Genomic DNA, 19,295 nt, shown 5'->3' with positions numbered 1-19,295 from the left:
GTAGAGGAACTAACAACGGCCATTCTAACTTCCTGCATCGAATCTTCCACAAATTATTCCACAGTCCATTCGCATTTTTTATCTCGCATTTTTTATCTCGCATTTTTTATCTCGCATTTTTTATCTCGCATTTTTATAAGAGACATTTATTTCTTCCGTTGATTTATAGGAACGAATGTAAGTGGATTTTTCGACGAGTAGGTCATAAATGTAATCAAGGAGGAAGAAGAAGGAGGAGAGCTACCTTCGATGACCTATTTATCCAACGCGAGAACGTCTAGCGGATTTTCTTCGCGTAATATTTCACCGGGAATGAAAATAGCGATTCACGGAGACACGACTTCATTTATCGCGAAGCCGCGCCACGCATCGGCACCCACGTAAAATACGTAAACACACGTACAGGGCCGCTCGTCATCGTCAGGGGGCTGTCGAACCAACGTGTTTTGTCGATAATCAACGTCTATCGAACGCGTAATCGAGTGCAAGCGCGCCCACATTCCTCCTCCACCTCCTCCTCCTCCTCCTCCTCTTCCTCATCCTCCTCCTCTCCACTTGCTCCGGCTTCCTCGCCACTTTCATTTCGACCAAGCGAAAACGCTTCCATGAAAATTCGTTCCTTCGACATCGCCGAGTCGTCGTTTCCGTGCTTGCGACGCTGTCCTTTCACTCTCCGCCGTTGATTACTTCGCTCCTTTTCCCCTCTGACAATTTCCTCTCTTTTTTTTTTTCTTTTAGCCCTTCTCCTACTTACTCCGCCCCCCGATCATCGGAACCATGACGAGAAAATGCCGGGAAGAAATGTCGCCGACACGTCGACGAGACGATATTTTTATCCTCGGTATTTCCAACTTCCGCGTGTACCAAACATGTTTTACGTAAGATATCTCCATCCTTGGAAACTGCGTTCGGTAGCAACACCGGAGATGAGTGGAAACGATTCAAGATACACTCGCGCATACGTAGGTTTTGTTACACGCGCCACAACTTTGATCGTTCGAATCAACCAGAAGACACGCTGCTCGAATAATTGGAGTTTAACTTTGTTTCGTACGAGAGAAGATTATCGAGGTATTTCGAACAACGAATATCGAGATTAAACTCTTAAAATCTTTCGAATAAGTTGAATAAAAGCTTTTATATTTTAAATACGAATCCCTTTCGGTTTCTGTTCTTGTCCCCCGGCCTTCTTTCTAAAGAACGATCACGAACAGAAGTCTCTGTTAATCAACGGATTTCGGATAGCCGAGTTTAAACGATACTCGTATAATCGTTCTTTAAAGATGTATCTTCAAACGATGCTCCATGCGATAAGATCGTTCGCGTTAAAGCAACGAGAATCGAATGGAAGATGCGCAATTAATTTGCCATCGCATCGGATCGATACGACTCAGGTCGAACGTGCAGGGTTTAAACGGGAGAAAAAATCATTAGCAAGTTACTAATTAACCTGGATACGGTTAGAGTAGCTCGCGACAAGTAGAAAAAAACTCGCTTTCTAATAACCTGCACGCCCGCGAGAAGCTTTCAAGAAGTTGAATGGATATCCGTGGATGTGAGAGTTCGAATGCGCGCAGGTTACAGGAACTTCCAGTTCTCGCGGATCCGTGACGATAAGGAAAAGGCTGGCGCAAAACTACAAAAATCTTATAAACTGGCAATGATTTATGTCATCGGGTTGCCTTTCATTTACCAGGCCGTGGACCGTAAAGTATGTAATTGGTCAAAAAATGTGCAAGTCTGGTATAGATGGTTTCTTTGGTGGCCGCGGACGGCCGGCCGGCCGGCCGAGCTAGTGAGCGCCACGAGGCCGCCACGGGGGTGGGAGGGGGATTTTTCGCCCGGTGGCTCACGGCCTGCAGCCGAGCATCGCCTCCTGCAAAGTCACGGCAGTGAAATTTAGTGCCCCGCCACTAAATTTCTCAGGTATTCCAATATATTCCGCGGTGCGTATCTACCTGTTCCGCGCCTCCTCTCTCTCCCTCGCTCGCTCCCTTCCTCCCTCTTTCTCCTCCGTTTTCTTCGTCTTTTCTTTTACCTTACGTCTCTCGCGGAGTCCCTTCGTTCCGTTCGTTCGTTCGTTCGTTCGTTCGTTCGTTCGATCCCACTCTATCTTTCGCTTGCACGCACTCAGACACACACCCCTCTGTATGCTCCCAGTTTCCCTTTCTCTTTCTGTCTCTTTTTTCCCACCGTTTCTCCGTTTCTGTCTGGTTAACGTACGAGTAAGCGCGAGAGCGAGCGCGTTCACGTGAGACGAGCGTTTGTTGCACACGCTCGACTTTAAAAGAAAAGGCACGAGATGAGGATGGGCGTTCCCACCGGAGTTATTAATGGCTTTGACTTCGTTGCTATGGATATCCATAAGTCTTTGGCCTGCAAGAAAAAGAGAGAGAGACAACGAGCGAAAGGGAGGGTGCGAGCGAGAGAGACCAGCGGAGAAAGAGGAGACCGCCGCGCCGCCACGGTCTTCTTCTCTTGGACCTCGGACCGCTGCCGGACTCGAAGGACGTGAAACACGAGAAAAAGGCAGAAAGACGAGAAAGGGCAGACCGGGGGAGGTGGTACCATGGATTTGTCAATCTTTTCTTCAAAGCCGTGTACGATACTTCCGATCGATATCGAAATTACGATAGTAATGTTGTAGCGGCGCCGGCCGACCTTCGTATCGATCGCTAATCGACCGACCACGATCGATAATTTACCACGATTAGATGCGTTGCCACTGTCGCTTCACCGCGATACGATAACCACGTAATGAGAATATTCCGACATTAATCCATTTCAGCTACTAATTACGTGCGATCGGTACCGATAATAAAACCGGTGCCCAATAGGGAATCCATTTTCCCAGTTACGCAAATAGAAAAGCGGTGCCGGGACGCTGGCAGCTTGAAATCGAAGAAATCGATAAGAGGCGTCCGCGGTGCGTAGTGTTAAATATATGGGAAGAGAAAGATCTTTACGAACCGAGGAGAATCGAGAACCCGTTTTCGAAGACGATCGAGAGAGACGAGTTTCCTGGTCAAGCGGCGAAGCGCGGTGTGTATTCGAGAAAACGGGATTGCTCGTAACGCCTTCTTCGCGGTGTAAGCACGTGAACAGAGACCCGAACGCCGACGAATAAGTGTGTGTAAACATAATAGCAGAAATAACGTCCGCGAGAGCCGATACCTCTCCGAGGAACTCGCGTTCCTTTTTTTTATTGGCTTCGCAGAAGGCAAGGAGTAGTATCGGTGGACGATTGTGCGAGCGATTTCACGTGTGAGTAGTTGCGTTGATCGCGTGAAAAAAGAAAGCGAAACGTGAGCAAACGTAATAGCAGAAACACGTCGGCTGCGAAGCCCAACAGCCGAACGTTCGCTCGCCTTCGACATCGCCTTCGAGATAAACGCGATCGAGAGCTATGTAATAAGTATAAACAGTACGTAATTTATCGCGAACCAGTGCGATTTTTAAGCAACGAACAGAGAATACTTGGTCGCTCGAGACATCGGAAACGTTCTCCTTAACCGTACGCGAACGCGAAATATCGTCCAACGTCGATGAAATTCCCAGATATTCCAGATAAAAGTAGCTTCGATTTAAACAGTTTATTATCCGCCACGCGCATCGTCCGAAGATTTATCGTCGGCGTTGCCTTCGCAACTTCTCAAGGACAAAGAGACTCGGACCAACCATCGTGAGCGACGTGGAAAAGTTTCCGTCGTATCGATGCTTTTCTCGCATTGTTCAAGAGGAAAGTGACGTTTTTCGTCTTGGAATTCCGCGAGATTTCCATTCTCCTTATCCTTGGGGGAGGGCGGGGGGGGGGGGGGGAGAAAAAGAAGAGAAAGAAAAGAGAGTTCCGGCGACAAGAGGACGCTGCCGGGGTGTTATCGGCGAGACGAGACGCCATTAGGGAATCCTTTGAAAAGGTGGCGATAATAAAAAGAACCGTTCCTTCCGTCGTACCGCAATAATGAGGACGAAGTTCGGCCGTGCCGTTTCACGCGGAAGAAAAGAAATTCAAGAAGAGGAGCAGGAACTAGAGACGGAGGTGGGCGAACAGAAGAAGTAGAAGAAACTGCAGGAAAACGTTTTCCCGTGTCCGGATTAAGGACATTATGGTCCACGGACTTTTTAAAGGCAGGAGAAATTTCATAGCTTATCGGACCGTTACGATCTCGTTCCATGCGTCGCTACGATTCTTTCTCATTCGCGGAACAAGAACAACAGATTGTCGCGATTTTCTTTGACGCGGCAATTTCAACAAGCGACCGGAGCACGCTCCGGTATTTCGTCGACCAACTTCCATCCATTTTATTTCCATTCGAAAGACGGTATTCTCGCGGCCGGAACTTCTGCCGCGGGAAACTCGAGAAACTAGCGATCAGAAGCGTTCGATTCGCAAGGAAACTCAATTATCGACCGTGGAATCTGGAACACCTAGGGGAGTGGCAACAACGAAAGCTCCTGTTAGAGAAATCTATTTTTTAGTAGCTCGAATGGAGCCATTGCGTTATTGTTACTCGGCAACGATCGTACGGTGTATCGGAGTGACGGGCCGTAGGATTTTCATTTGGGAAAAATTCAGCGAAAATCGAAAGACAACGGGGGCGAGGAACATAGAGGGAAGAAACGCAATAAGACGATGAACGTCAAGGAGAAAGAGACGAGGAGCCACGGATCGACGGTGGTGAAAGAAAGACGAAGGTAGGGAAAGAAAGAGAGATTCCCGCGGTCGAGAGTTTGGCGTAATGAAAGAAAAAGAGGGAGAAAAAAAGGAGCAGCAAATTGACCGCTGCCAGCGGGAAGCCCAACGCGACGGGGAGTCCTCTTTGCCCAAAAAATCTTCCGTCCTTCTCCGTTCCGATTCTTCGCTTCGAGCACCTTCTATCTTCATCCCTTTCGCACCTACCACGAAGCACACCTTTTCTCTCGTTCTTCTCGTCGTTCATCTCGAAGCGAGACAAATGAGCGGCATCCGTCTGCGTCACCTGTCCGTCAGTCCGTTCGTAACTTTTGACTCGAGGCAAATCGACGAGAGGGAGAAAGGAACGAAAACCGACTTTTTATCGTGGCTACGTCGTCGGTGACCCGCGAACGTAACAACGTACCGTGCGCCTACCATTATGGCCGTTCGTTCATTTTGCTTCTTTTCCTTCGCAACGTTACCCTTTCGCGATCCGCGTCTACGTTTTCGAGTTTTGATAACGTAATAAGCGTACCAGCCGAGTAATACAATATCATCAAGGGGTTTCGATGGTGTGTGCCTGTTCCACCAACGATACTGGCAAGTATCGAATTGCCCGGCCAGCTACTCGCAACGTACTAGGAATTTCTTCCCGAAGGAGCGATCATAAAGTGAAATGGTTCCGGCGTATCGCGGATAAAATTGGCAATTAACAGGGATAAGAACTAAAATTTAAGTTCCTGGAGAAAGCCAATGAGCTGTTTTAGTCTTTCTCCATCTACGATTTTGTATTAGATACGTAAGAAATTTAAGACGGCGGTGGAGTACGTTCTTTTGCCCGGCTGTAAGGATATACCATCGATGGTACAGATTTTGTAGCAATTAATTTCTATCGATACGCGTAACCAAACAAATGAACCGCGGAACGTAAACAAATAATCACAAAATGTACATGAACCACGGAAAAGTAAACGAACGAATGAGAATATAAACAAGTGTAATTATTATTTATTAAAATGATAGGAATATACGAATAGGCTAGAGTAATCAACGATCGAGTTCTTTGATATACCGAATACAGGGCGACTCTCTAACGATTTTCTTATATAATTCGAAGATAAAAGCAGTAATATTCATTTTTCATAGCCGTTAGCGAGAGAAGCTTTATTAGGCAATTCTGCTGTCGGATTAGATCGGTAAGCGTTCTATAAATACGATCTGCGTTATCAGATAGACTCTCGATTCGCAGCAACATGTTGCGTAGATAGACGTATGAAAGCAACGCGAGAGCAAGCGGCGTCGGCAAACGCGACGGAGTTGCATACGCGCGGGAATTCGTCCAAGCCCGCCACTTCTCCGTAAGTCGATTTGGTCTCGCGGGATCACGATCTAGCGAATTTTTGCGCAACAGTTCGCGGCGAAAAAGCTAGCGCGGAACTGTTCGCTCTTTATCTACCGGTGTATCTTTCGATATACGCGTGAACGGTGTTGTAATATATTTTACAAGTGTTACTTCCTCTTAACCGTCGATAAGCAACCGAGTAGTGTAGCGCGTACCTCGCGGTTATCTTTACGGAGGCAACTAAAAACGTAATGAGAAATTATTTACAGCGGTGGCGACTTCGATAATCCTTTTCAAACAGTCGCGTTTAGCGTAAAAAAGAAATCGTCCACGGACCAAAAGCACGTTCTTATCTGGCCGGTTGTCGTTCCTTAATGTCGAATTAATTAAATCGAGTCGACCGATGGCGCCAATAAAGAAACGTAATCTTATCGGCGATGTCACGCTCGCGAGCTCCGAGTTCCTAAGACCGCTTCTCGATGCTACCGTGGCCGTGCCGTGCTACTCGTGGTCTCGTTCACATGGATTCATTAAGATAACAAAATCCGTATTTTCGTTCGTTTTAACGGAGAGGGAACGGGTACCCGTGGCGCGTATCCACGATATCGCCAGGACGATGCTCGTGTATCCGGTGAATGGAATGCAAAGTGACGATTCGTCGTCCGAAAATTATACTGGGTGGCCGGGAGGACAAGCTGGCTGTTTGAAAGGATATAATTTCGTAGCCATTACCGGTAGAAAAAGAAATCACGCCGACTAAAATGAACGGCAGGCTGGCGATTGGTTCAGGAAACGCGAGCCACTGTTCGAGGATCGAAGTAAACTTACGGACCGACCGTTTCCTATTCTAATAATCGGCGTTAATTGCCGCGACGAAAATCACCAAACTCGTACTTTCCAATCTCCTACTTTCGTGCGTATCGGCGATATACGGCAGCGAAAGTTACGACGTGTCCTTAATTGTTCCGAAAGAGGTATTTACTAGCTTAACGACACATCGTAATTTACGAACGATCCCTGCGACGAAACCGATCGGCATTTCCATGCAACGTGTCCACGGGAGAAACTTACGCCTAAGGTAACACGCATAAATCCTGCCCACGTGATCACCAAACCAGGATACTACGTTTAAAGCACCCGAATAAGACGAGCGGCTCGGATGGTCTCGAGATTAGGATCAAAACGACTGTTAGGTGTGTCGCCCTACTCGTTCTGAAACGCATCCGGAATTCCTGGTAGCTCTTGTCCACGTGTGTCGAACTAAGAAGTCGTCGTACGACGTCGTCCGACATCTTTATGCCGTTGCTTAAAAAAAAAAAAATAGCCACATAGACTATAGCGGTAAACGATATCTATATCGATCATTCGCGTCAATCGTTTCTTCAATGCTGTACAGATTTTTAGCGTTTATCATTTTTATAATCACCGACGAGTAGAATATACGATAAAAGTGTGACTGTACGAATTTATTTGTTTGCAGATACGTTAAATATTCAGCTTCTTCGATCGTAATCTAATTGTCAATTACGACCATGGTTCTATTTTGCGATGCAAGCTGAAATAAATTATTCTAACATTTACAACTTTCCTCGTCGTATTCCGCGCAGAATTTACATCCTTGTTCGATAAAATATCCTTTTTTTATTCTCTTGCCACTCACGTCGTTTACCATTGCAACTCCTCAATTCCTGTGGAAATACTTATTAAAGGATAGAAAGGAGAACTCGAAAAGTCACATTAAAGGAGACTTATGATCGTAGTTCAGTCAGCCATGGGAATTGCATCGGAAATCGGAATACGTGTCAAACGCACTTATCGCAATACCATAAACAGATCATAAATAACCAAGAACGTATTTCAGCGCGAGGCTCGTTTCAAACGGCCTCGCAACGATCACGGCATAGAAACTGAGAGTGATGAACAAACGAGGGCGCTCGAAAGGCTCGAAGAAATGTCGAGATTTATTTTCCAATGCCTGGTGTTATCCATAAGGAGTGCGATTACACACGTGCAAGGTAGAGAACGTTCGCGTCGAACGTTCGCAGAAATTCATAATTCTAATCGTTACGGAAAACTTGGTGGATGGAAAATGACACGGTGGAACGTGTTGGTCGAAAGTTACCAACACGAGGAGTATTTACGGTCGCGTTTTCCACGTGAAAACCTTCTGACCGCGTGACAAGCGCCAAACGTGTATCGGTGTTGGTACACGAGAGGCAATGACATGGGGAGGGGGAGAGGTTACGAAGTAAAAAGAGACGGTGTACGAGAAAATACTGAAATTACAGTGAAAACTGTGCCACAAAGTCAACTATACGGTTGTGGATCAAAAGCGGATTAGAAAACGAATCGCCGATAACATCCGTAAATTACACGTGTTTACGCAAATTCATATCTTGACGAAAGCTGACTGTAAAAAGGTAGAACTCGAACAGAAATTCGTTAAAACATATTGCAAGGAGTATCCGACTTTCGATACTTTGTACGCTTTTACATATTCTATCGTGACGATTCTAAATTTTACTTTCTTTCGTTATTTTATACTACAAACCACGCACGATAACGGAGCAACGAAATAACAGATTAATATTAAAACAATCAGAAGATAAAAGCAGATAAAAGCGTTCGATTTGCACCGAATATCGGCGGTTCTGTTGATACTTACAATCGGGCAGCGCGTTTAGAACGTTCAAATTTTCTATAAATACGAAATCAGCGCACATACTTTTCTGTAAATTTTCATAAACACGTGATTGAGTCGTTTTACGCGACGAATACAAAGACAGTAGATTTATTCGTAACAGTTTCTAGTAGCAAAGAAGGAAACGAACGTCGATCGAAGCATCGCGCGCCATTTCGAAAGCTTTGAACTTTAAATAATCGAATTTTTCGAACGATATTAGCTCGATGTGTCGACAATTCATAATGACGTCGTTTAATGATTAACAATACGTTGGCAAAGCGAAATGTGTTTGCATTTGTGCGAAGTGGAACTCGTACACACGGAGGACACACGCTCGCGTAGAACAATGCGGCGCAACGGGAGGAACAAAAATTCCGTCCGGGGCCGGCAGAGTCGCCGCGGGAAAGCGTTTCATGCAGAAAACAAATTGGTCACGATCATTAACGCCCTCCTCGTTTCGAGAGTCGAGCCTTTGGCAGTTACAGAGCGATATTTTATGTGGCCGTGCCATACGCGCCCCGTTTTGAGATAGATTAAATAACGTTTAATGCACTTGTTGCGATGTCGTTGAAATAATTAAAGCTGGCCTGCCGGTTAGGCACGTTTCCCGGGGAAAATAAATCGCCGACTCGTCGAAACGAATCGAGGATCTAACGTGGCTCGACGTCTCGAAAATCTGTCGGTCTGGCGATCATCGGCCGAAAATCTACGTGTACCGGCTCTCGTTTAATCCATTACGACGCGCACGTCTAACGAAAGCTTATTGCAGGAAAATTCAAATTGCCTCGTACGCCGTTTTCGTCCAAGCCATTGTATCTCTCTTGAATTGAATGTTTACCGGCCGCGTTGCCTGTTTGCGCTAAGCTAAACAGTTTACCCCGCCGATATACAGCGTCTGCGTTCGAGTTTCACCACCCTCGTCCTCCCCGAAACTATTGAAAATTGTAGGCACGAACGTTTCCGAAGCAGCATAAATCGTTCAGGATTATTAATAACCTGCTACACCCTCCCTTCCTTCTCTTTGCTACCGTCCTTCTGTACCTGGCCACCGTTGTTACTCGATATTTGGAAGCGGAGCTTTTGGTAACTACAAAGCAACATTTTATGCGGTCACACACTCGCGTTCCGAAAGTATTAAATAACGTAATATCGTTGAAATAATTAAAACGATATGCCAAAGAACGACATGGTGTCCGGAAAAATATAATAAACCGGTGTCCGGCTTGTTAAAACCGATCCAACCGAGTTTGAACGTTACGTTGCGACGCGGCGCGACGTTTCTGTTTCAAGGAAGAACGTACACGCGCGCATGGTACAATGTAGCCGATCGTAATTATCGAATGAATTAACTATACCGATCGAAAAGCCCGTAGCTTGGTGATCGACTTTGATACCCGTTGCGAGCACGATTCTTTAACGAGAAACAAAAGTTGACACCATTGATCATCGACGTTGACAAGTAAGTACCGCGGTCATACGCGTTTTGATACGTACACAAATATTCACGCACATATATACGCAGGTAAATACTGACACGCGCCTCTCTGTCTACACGTATATTATCTTCCTTTTGATTGATCGATTAAATTTTCGACGATGTAGCTTGCGCGTATATAAATATTCCATTTATAGGTGGTAATGAATGTTTCTCGCAGAAGCTCGCAATTAACGCCGCGAAGCTACTGATATTTCAATTAAAAACAACCCTTCCGCGAGTACAAAGTTGCGAGGCGGCAGGGAAAATCGAAAGCTGCGTTAGCGACCTACGTATATTCGCAATGCCTTTGGCGGCTGGTAACTCATGAAAAATCATGCGCCCGTCGCACTTTTTACGACAACGTGATTATCATAATTACGGCAACGTTGTATCTAGAGGCGTACCACGGGCAAAACAAATTGGCCACGATCATTATCGCCCTTCACGATCACCGAGAAAGCCAACCTTGTCAGGCATAGCACGTGTACTTTACGTATACGCGATTCATCGACCGAGTGTGAACTACGCTTAAGTTCCGCCATAGGTACGCACACGTCGACAAACGATCAAGTTTTACGCGCCAACGAAATTACGCGGCGTAACGTTCGAGGCGTGAAGTATTCCGTCTTGCCGGAACCGTGTTTCATTGTTTCGTCAAAAGTCTGCTCGAACGTGATAGAAGACCGCGAGTATCGATATCGGTCCGATCGATCGCTGTGTCTACGTGGAATTACCGACGTCGTTATGTCTAGCGTTTTTCATGTATTGAACTTGTCAGGAATTCAGTTACGCATGGTAGATAGATCGTTACTTTGCGATACGCTAAAACTATCGCCGATTATAGCGTAAAATTTCTGCTAAGAGAATTGAAACGGAAAGTAATAGAAACATGTAGCTACAATGTAAGATTCAATGGTATATTTCATAGATAACCGTGAAATCTGTCAAATTTCTCGTTATGCTCGATAGCAAATACGATATAACGAAAATTGTAGGAAAATGTACGTATATGAAAAAGAAATTTTCACTCGTATACATATTTTACAGTGAATCGTTAAAATCCATAAAATCGTTATTTCAACCATTAATCGTTCGATTACTTCTTATTTATCGGTGATCTGTGTCGCGTCACACCGATGATTAAATTCTTTAGTATCGAGTCGCTGATTCATAAGAGTATTTATCAATTAATTGCATGAGAAAAAGACGTATTAAAAAGCAGAAGATACCGATTAGCGATAGCATCTGTATATTGCATAACTGGTGGCTGAGTTAAAACGTATATGGGAAGAAACAGCGAACGCTTGAGATGACGGAGATTGTTGTCGTTACATCGTCCGTCGAGATTTTCTCGTGCTTCGCAAGCGAAACGTCCAAACCATCGGATCCTTGCCCCCCGTTTTCATTTTCCTGCATTTCGAAGCCGGCGTTTAATTTTCTCCGACGCATACCGCGCGTAATCTCGTCGAGCGAAAATATTTTCCAGCGTTATTAAAAAATCAGCGCGACTGCCGTCGCTGCTTTCGCCGAACAGTAGAAACGGAAACGATTTTCAACGTGCCCCTGAAAAATCAACATTTCTCTAACGAAAGAATTAATCGCGGCACGACTCTTACTATAATTTCGCCAAACGTTAAATTAAACTGCTCGCGTTTCAATCAAAGGGAAAGCCCGTAAATATTCACTAAGCTTTTTGTTGCCAAAGCCAGGAACGGAACACGGCGAGTGTATTGCACATCGACTCGGTGCTCTGACCCAAGGATAATATTTAACATTATTATCGTGCCGCGCCCTTTTGGCTTCGAACAATCGTCTCGGGTTTATGCAATGCCGGAAATCGGCCGTCCACGAGGAGGAAGCGGAGATTACTTTTGCATAAATATCGAGCGTCGTCCATCTTTTTATTCCTCACGGGTGAATCGATTCTTTGAATGAAAGACGACCGGATCGAGTAGGCATTTTAAAACATCCCTTTAAAACTACAAGAATTTCCAGTTAATCGATTTGTAGGTACGAGCAACTGTGTAAACATTTGCGTAGTTGGCATATGGCCGGGACGATCGTTAAGGAAGAAGGAATAATTAGCGTCGCTTGCCGAGTTCTTAATTCTAATGAAATCAGCCGCGGAATCTGACGTCGTATCCCGATATCGGCAGCGTTTGTGACATTTGCGAAATACCGAATACGTAAAGGTGAGCGCAGAATTGGAGATTCCATTCGATCGTCGGCGAGTCGCAAGGGGCCCGCGATATCTCGTGGCATCCTTGCAACCGCGTCGCTTTTACCTTTCGAACTCGGTGGTCCGACCTGCGGCTAAAGATTATCATTATCGCCTCGCCGCCTTTAACTTTGCCAACGACCGTCTTACGCAATACTTGAAATTGGCGCTGAACGAACACGGCGAGTAAAAGAAAAAATGATTGGGGGTGAGGTTCGAGGGAACAGCAGGAAGACGACGGAGAACCTGAAGAATGTTTTACGACAGTCGACTTTACGATTTTCCTGTGCAAACCTTTGGTATTCTCGCGAACGCTATTCAGAAAACAGCGATTTCTTTATTACTTTTAAATGCGCTAACAAAATTTTCAACTATTCCTTGAAATTTAAAACTTCTGTACGCACACACATACACACGCGCGCACACACGCACATACACACCCGAGTGCCTTGACGACCAGTTGAGTTGTAAAACATCGAAGGTGATCGATTCGAGAAAGCATAAACGCGTATTAGCGAGTCGTTGCGTGGCAAAAAAAAAAAAAAAAGAAAAACGACGGCACTTCTTCTTCGATCATCGCAAATAGTTTCTGGTTCGCGGACGATGAAATTTTCAGATAAATCATCGGGCAAACGAGATGCACGTTTGCACAGAGTTCGATAAGAGCCGGCGTTATTTGCTTTCTTCGATGGCAACAGCTTCGTCATCGTTGGCAGCCGACGATCTCCGCTGCTCAAAGTACCAAAGGATCGGGACCAGACGTTCGGTCGAAGGATCGAGGGCGTTTTGATCGTTTCGAACACCGTTCTCCTCGGGGCTCGTTTTTATTTCCCCTTCCCAACCCCGTAGATCGCTCCCTTCCTCGCGTTCCTGCGTGTCGTACGTGCGTGCGAATTCGATTTCACGCGATTCCTTTCGATCGGCTGCCACGTATAAACTATTCCAAAGCGATCCACCTTCTCGTTTCTTGTTTCTTGTTTCTTGTTTCTCCTGCCGCGGTACGTGTTACGTCGGAAAAAAGAAGACGATTAATCGCGCGGAGAGGCATGCGAGTTCGAGACTCGACGTACGTTGGACCGTTTCAAAACAGCCGTCGCCACCCTTGTCTCTCCTTTTCTTCTCTTTCTTTTCTTTTTTCCTTCCGACTGCGGAACGAGTCTGCCGACGAATAGGCACGCGTTTTCGATGGGCGAAAAGCCGATACCTTCGAAGAGGATCGTGCCCCGCGAGAAGATCGATCCCCTAACGTTAACAGGCTGCTTGTATCTAATTCGAAACTTAAATTGTACTGTCCGAACGAGCGAAGACAGAGTCGTTCGCGGAACGGCGAAGATTCGAGGCGTCTCGACGCGGGAACAACGGCAAGAAACTTTGTTCGTGCCTGCGATACGTACAATTAAGGGAAATAAAGGAGGATCCCGAGTGCAGAGAAACGGAGAAAGAGAAGGAAGACGAAAGGAGACGAAAGAAAAGTTTGGAAAAAACTAGCGAATGTTAACGAGGATGGAAAATGGGGATTGTTGGCACGCGTCGTTGAACGGTGCAATTGTTCGGTAAACGAGGACAAAAAAGGGCGGGCGTGAAAAAGGCGCGGAAGATCGCGATCTTAAATTGAAAAAGGATATTAAAGGACAGCGCAGTGTGGCAAAGAGGAAAAAGAAAGCACGCAGAAAACGGATCACCGGGTCTCCGGTGGAAGCGGAACGTCTGACAAAGGGCAAAACTCGGGTGACAGGTGCAAGTAGTATGCGACCGCGGCGGACGGCCAAAAAAGGAGGTCGTAATAAAGTTTGCGCGTTGGATCGTGTACCTGGCGTTGTCCTCGATATCGCAAACGGGCGAGATTAGAGCATCGATAAAAGCGACGGTTGGCACGAGATAGGCATACGAACGAAGAGCTGGGAAAAGAAAGAGGGTGGAAGAAGGGAACGTGGAAAGAAAAATACGCGAATGAAAATCGTTTTGACTCGAAATCTCTCTCGGGGAAACGAGCATCGTTATTTTCGCGGGGAAGACAGGATTTTTTCCCCGGCGTTATTTCCAGCTGAAATCTCCGCGAACAAAGAGCTTGGCGCGGAACGAGATTTCAAAGGGTGCGGTGCGAAGATGCAGCGGAAAAACGCTTCGCTGAAAACGAAGAGAGAGAAAGAGGTAAAATGAAGGAGAAAAGCATAGCGGAGAGGAGAATAGCGGCTAGACGAATTCAATCTTGAAAAAATGGATATATCCCGGTGCTAGGTGGGATGCGAAAGCTTTGAAGCCAGAAACGTGGCAGAGTAAAAAGGAGGGGAAGAAACGAGAGAATAAAAGAGAAACGCGCGAAAGGGATGCGGCGAGGAACGGCGTAGAAACGAACCGGATCGTGGAAGAATCTTCTCGCGGGGAAAATTCAATTTTCGGCGACGGATATTCGAATACCAGTTTCGGAATTTAAAAGTTTCCACTGATGAGGCGGAGGAAAAGAAACGAAAGGCTTACCTATTGGAAAAGAGGAAGAGGGAAAGGAAAGAACATCCGACAAGCACGAGATAGAGATGCAAAGTGGGGTTGGTCTTTGTCGATGAAACTGGAAGAAAACAGAAGAAGAAGCAGCCCGCGAGAAGCGGTAAAGAGGGAGGACGTAGAAGATGCGAAGCAAAGAAGGAAGAAGCGCGTCAGGAAGGAAGGAAGGAAGGAAGGGATCCTGGAAGGCGGATTCACCGCAGGATCGCAGGTAGTAGCAGGGTACGGTAGGACGATTTCTACGTGGCCCATCCCTCCGTTCGTTTTCTTCTCTTTCTTCCACCACGTACACCTCATCCTCTCCACCCTTCCGAGTTTCGTGCCGAACGAAAGCCGAGGTAAAGCCGGAGCCGAACGAAACGAAACACGGTTCTCTCTTATTCGCTCCACCTCCTACCTCTCTTGCATATACGCACACTCGGCTGCCGCTCTTTCTCGCGGCCTCTCTTCCTCGCGAGAGAAAGAGAAAGAGAAAGAGAGAGAGGAGAGAGAGAGAGAGAGAGAGTCTCCTCTTACTCCGACGTTCCTTTCGCGACCTCTTATCTCTCTCGTTCTCCTCTCCGCGATATTCTCGCACTCTTTCGCCGCTTCTCTCACCGCTTCTCTCGCTTCAACCCTCGAACAGCGGCGAGGTAAAGGTTCCTCCGTCTTCCTCTAATTCTATCTCGTTGCTCGTCTGTCCCTCTCTTACTCTCAGCCTCGTTCGTTCGCGCTCTATCTTCCTCTCTGTCTGATCCGTGGCAACCGCGGTCACTGCTCTCTGTCCCACCCTCGCTGTTCGCCCTCTCCGTCGCTCCATCTCTCGTTCTTGCTCTCTCGCTCGAACAACCTATCAACTCGGTGGGTAGACGCGAGCTCCGGACGACGATTCTCTCTCTCTCATCCCATCGACCGACCGTTCTTACACCGATATAGTCCGCGGCCTGGCTCGGCTGTGTTCGTGGACGGGAACACGGGTCGTTCTATACCGGGTGTCCGTGCAAGAACCGCGTCACAGCTCACGCACTTTCCTCCGGCCTCTCGAAAACATCCGTACGTTCGATAATCATAGACCGTCGAGTTCTTTTTTTCTTGCCCGGGTTCGATTCGAGTCGACAATAGGGACGATGTTTAAGAGCGAAGCGGGTCCGAGCGTATCGAAAATAGAAGATCGCCGGTTAATTGGTTTCGTCGCCGGTAGCATACCCGGACAGGCGATTATTTGCGCGACCCAAGGAGATTTATAATGCACGCGGTGAATTTTTATTTACAGGATTGAAACGGACAATGGGAGTTTCGTGCGGCAACTTCTGCATCCTGTGTGTTTGCATGGTTTCGGAGGGCCGCAGGTTTTTGGCTCGGTTCCCCGGGAATTTGTTCGCTTCATTGTTGCAAAACCACGGAACGATAATGCTTCGATGGACGAAGAACGAACGCAGCCAGCTTTCGGCCAGGCGTTTTTGCCCCGGGTAGCTCGTTTCGCCTTTCGACGCCGTTGCAATTTAAATTACACGCGGACAGTCGCCGTATGTCCAATACGGATTTAAAGTGCCGCAAGATCCGCCTCTGGTCGCGAATACTATGTTTGATAACAGAAACCCGTGTAATGTCGAATAGTGCGGAACCACCGATAACAGGTGTTTAGCTGGTAGCCGTCACCGGAAACACCAACCGCGTTCCGCGAAATATTAAACTCCACACGCATCGTGCATTACGATAATTAACCGATGTTACCGTGAATTTTAATGTCTCTTACAACCTGTAATTCTTTTTCCAGTTATTTCTCTAACTGGCTAACTCGTTTACTCGGATTGCTAATCTCTCGAACTTGATAATATTTTTATTTAAAAATCCTCTATTCCTTTTCTATTTCTGTTAGAAGCAGACTGCGCGATAGAATCTTGATCGATAGAACGATCGTCGAAACGTGGATTAATAGAAATTTAAGGATGATCCCTCGTATGGCAGATTGAAAAACAGAATAGAAATTTGTTCCTGTTTAATATCGACGTGCTTAAAACAGTTCGAAAGATTCGAATAACGCGTGTGTCACGATTAGACCGCGGATGCTTGCGCATTTATGGAAAATCTACAAATTTGCAGAACGCGCGTGACTAGAAAAACTATATTAAATGTCACAGCGAAGCGTGTTTCTCTATTTACGTTGTATTTTTTATATCATTTTGACGAAAATATGACTTGGCACGAACATTCGCAGTCCGGTCGTGATTAATTCGGAGAATAAAAGTTCCACCGTATCGCATTTGCGGTCACTAAGACTGAAATTAACCTAACCGGATATTGATCCGTCCCTGTTCATTTTTAATTCTGCGATTATAGAAGCTTCCATTCGAGGAACGATCCGATTAAAAGATCGAGCTAATCTTTGTCCCTTCTCAGGGTAATTGCCGACACGAAATAAAATCGAGAAGAAAAACACAGAACGATCAGGGATCGAATTTATATTGATTTCGCAGATGAGCAACCATAATCGCTAAGAAGGAACAATTATCCGCTCGTTCGATAACTTTTGTAAGTCTGTACGAGTCTGAAATCACGTTGCAAGAACGGGAAGATCGAAGCGTTCGCGGATGAAGCGTCGTGGTTCGCTTCTTTCCTTTGACGGGGCAAGTTTATTATTCGTCGTTAATTGTTTCGGATTCTCGAACGTCAAACGCTGAAGTCAGCGGCGTTGGAATAGCCGGGAATGCGAAATCGAGGTGCACGTGTGAGCACGTGCATAGCGAGTAACGAGTTCCTGCTAATCACCGCGAACCGCGTCCGTTTCTAGTACGAGAAAAAAGGACTCTCTAAGCAAAGTTCTGACGATGCTAAGAATCCAAATCGAAGGAACACGAACTATCGTTATACCGCGATACGCGCGCGTCTTGCTCGTAACAAAGAAAAAGAAAAATGTTGCAACGAGTATGCGCAGCTTTAGTAATTAGCAGATAATTAAAAAATCTAATTATTTCGTGCCAACGAATCAGCTACACGTCGGATAATCGCAATTATCGTTTGGACGTTTTACCTTCGTTTAACATTTCGAAAATTTCAACATTTAAACGTAACATTCGTTATAATTTGAATTAAAATTATAACTCTATGAAAACATTTTATTCGCTTCGGTAATTTTACATGTACGCGCGAGTAATGTCCAGTGGATTCAATGACAAGTATTCTACCGTAACGTACAACAGCAGATCGGAGACCAGTAGAGAAGTTAATCAATTCGAATCGCCAGGGCGATTCGGAAGATCGGCCGACCAGATTACATCTTACAGCTTCGACACAACGCTTTCATTCGTCGCACGAGAAAACCCCTCGGTGCGCTCGCGTGTGCGTGTAGAACGGCGACAATGCCGATTGCGAGAGAAATTTTCCGGGGCTTCGTATCGAATGTACGACTTCGCAAATATCAACGCCTACGAGGCACTCGTGCGACTCTCAATAGACATTCAAACTGTTCGCCAAACTTGAAACACACGATATTACACGTACGTATGTACTTGGATGCACGTGTGTACGATTCGGTTGATATTTCGTAATGATTTCACGCAATCGTGGAATAATTTCCGTTCACCCAGTACATGACTTTTTTAAAATGCACTTTCTGCTCCATTTTCCTCGAGTTATCGCGTCATCGTTATCACGCGATGCACCTTTCGGTCTGCTCCTGAATTATCGCCTATTGTACGGCGGGAAAATATGAAATTTCGTGCAACCGTAGCAATTTTTCTCCCCTCCCCCTGCCCCTTTCGCCATCCTCCTCTGCTCGTCCCGCCACCCAGGACCACCGTTTCATTCCGATTTGCGAACAAAATACACTCAACAGCCGGCGGCGCGATTGAAAAAGCGCGCCGGTCGAATACAGTTAAAGCAACGATAATAGGTGGCGATATAGAAAATTTTTCATCTCTGACTGCGATGCACACCGAGACTGAACTTTACAACATTTCCTGCGCCCCTCCTTCTCTTTCTCTCTCTCTCCTTTTTTCTCTCTTTCCCTTTGCCATCGTTGTCTTTCTTTTTTATCCTATGCCTTCGAAAACGTTTCACGCCGACCGATAAACCATCAATTCGAACGGCTTTACGAATCGGCGCAGAAAATATTTCCCGGCTACATATTAAAACATTCGAACGAACAAATTCGAAACGGGTGTATATTATTATTACGAGGAATTAATTTGTACAAGTTGCGGGAAACTCGATTGAAATGATGCGTCGATCTGATAAAATACAGATATTCGAAAAAGAACGTTTTCCATTGTTTTATCCGACTTTTCGCTCGAAGTTTTCGAGAAAATCGTACTCGCGACGAGGCGCACGCGAAAAATTTGCTCAAGGATCTTCGTATCACGTTTCATTCTCGCTAAATTAATTTCCTACGTTGGTTCTCGTCCGACATCGATCGGTCAC

The sequence above is a fragment of the Bombus vancouverensis genome, chromosome 6 (genome assembly GCF_051014615.1).
Source record: "Bombus vancouverensis nearcticus chromosome 6, iyBomVanc1_principal, whole genome shotgun sequence".
Classification (NCBI taxonomy): domain Eukaryota; kingdom Metazoa; phylum Arthropoda; class Insecta; order Hymenoptera; family Apidae; genus Bombus; species Bombus vancouverensis.
This window is presented reverse-complemented; position numbering follows the sequence as displayed.